Source organism: Oncorhynchus keta, chromosome 6 (genome assembly GCF_023373465.1).
Source record: "Oncorhynchus keta strain PuntledgeMale-10-30-2019 chromosome 6, Oket_V2, whole genome shotgun sequence".
Lineage (NCBI taxonomy): Eukaryota > Metazoa > Chordata > Actinopteri > Salmoniformes > Salmonidae > Oncorhynchus > Oncorhynchus keta.
The window spans coordinates 3,795,904-3,797,607 of NC_068426.1; the positions used below are offsets into that span (position 1 = coordinate 3,795,904).

The 1,704-nt window shown below is 53.5% G+C and overlaps 1 long non-coding RNA gene across 2 annotated transcripts; it reads left to right on the plus strand.

Annotated features, from left to right (window-relative positions):
• Positions 1 to 365: 365 nt before the first annotated feature.
• On the plus strand, positions 366 to 1,253 carry LOC127930844 (uncharacterized). Of its 2 annotated transcripts, none has more exons than XR_008139600.1 (3): positions 366 to 554; positions 972 to 1,123; positions 1,197 to 1,253. It is a non-coding gene; the product is annotated as an uncharacterized LOC127930844 (long non-coding RNA). The 2 variants fall into 2 exon arrangements; XR_008139599.1 differs by lacking the exon at positions 1,197 to 1,253 and adding an exon at positions 593 to 706 and having other exon boundaries at positions 972 to 1,142.
• The last annotated feature ends 451 nt before the right edge of the window (positions 1,254 to 1,704 follow it).

A 1,704-nucleotide genomic window follows, 5' to 3' on the forward strand; every position in this document is an offset into this window, starting at 1 on the left:
ACTTGTCTCCCAGTCCCCACAGCATGACGCTGCCACCACCATGCTTCACCGTAAGGATGGTGTCAGGTTTCCTCCAGACATGATGCTTGGCATTGAAGCCAATCTTAGATCCATCAGACCAGAGAATCTTGTTTATGTTCTTTATTTGTAATACATTTGCAAAAAAAATCTAAAAACTGTTTTTGTTTCGTCATTATGGTGTATTGGTGTGTAGATTAATGAGGGAAAAAGTATTTAATCCACTTTAGAATAAGGCTGTAACGTAACAAAATGTGGAAAAATGTCAAGGGGTCTGAATACTTTCTGAATGCACTGTATGCCAGGCCTATTGAAAGTGGGAATATATACTACACTACAACGACAGGTGGGTGGAGCTACACTACAACTAGCCGGTAGGGACAGGTGGGTGGAGCTACACTACAACTAGCCGGTAGGGACAGGTGGGTGGAGCTACACTACAACTAGCCGGTAGGGACAGGTGGGTGGAGCTACACTACAACTAGCCGGTAGGGACAGGTGGGTGGAGCTACACTACAACTAGCCGGTAGGGACAGGTGGGTGGAGCTACACTACAACTAGCCGGGAGGGACAGGTGGGTGGAGCTACACTACAACTAGCCGGTAGGGACAGGTGGGTGGAGCTACACTACAGCTAGCCGGTAGGGACAGGTGGGTGGAGCTACACTACAGCTAGCCGGTAGGGACAGGTGGGGGGAGCTACACTACAACTAGCCGGTAGGGACAGGTGGGTGGAGCTACACTACAGCTAGAAGGTAGGGACAGGTGGGGTAGCTACACTACAACTAGCCGGTAGGGACAGGTGGGTGGAGCTACACTACAGCTAGCCGGGAGGGACAGGTGGGTGGAGCTACACTACAGCTAGCCGGTAGGGACAGGTGGGGGGAGCTACACTACAACTAGCCGGTAGGGACAGGTGGGTGGAGCTACACTACAACTAGCCGGGAGGGACAGGTGGGTGGAGCTACACTACAACTAGCCGGTAGGGACAGGTGGGTGGAGCTACACTACAACTAGCCGGTAGGGACAGGTGGGTGGAGCTACACTACAACTAGCCGGTAGGGACAGGTGGGTGGAGCTACACTACAACTAGCCGGTAGGGACAGGTGGGTGGAGCTACACTACAACTAGTCGGTAGGGACAGGTGGGTGGAGCTACACAACTAGCCAGTAGGGACAGGTGGGTGGAGCTACACTACAACTAGCCGGTAGGGACAGGTGGGTGGAGCTACACAACTAGCCGGTAGCCAGCTTCTTTATGAAAATATTTAGTCAACTCCACGACAGTAGATAAAAGTAGGGGATAAAGCAGCACACAAGTAGACTGCGAATGCATGCTGGGTAGGCACACTGAGCTCGTGAAGTGAGCGATATTGGAGCAGGCGAGAAGTGCAATAGGCTCTGGGGAAACTCGCTCCATCAAATTGGGCACGCTACAAGCTCTGCTCCACGCTCTGCTCCGCTCCAAGCTCCGCTCTGCTCCAAGCTCCGCTCTGCTCCAAGCTCCGTTCCAAGCTCCGCTCTGCTCCAAGCTCCGCTCTGCTCCAAGCTCCGCTCTGCTCCAAGCTTCACTCTGCTCCAAGCTCCACTCTGCTCCAAGCTCCACTCTGCTCCAAGCTTCACTCTGCTCCAAGCTCCGCTCTGCTCCAAGCTTCGCTCTGCTCCAAGCTTCGCTCTGCTCCAAGCTT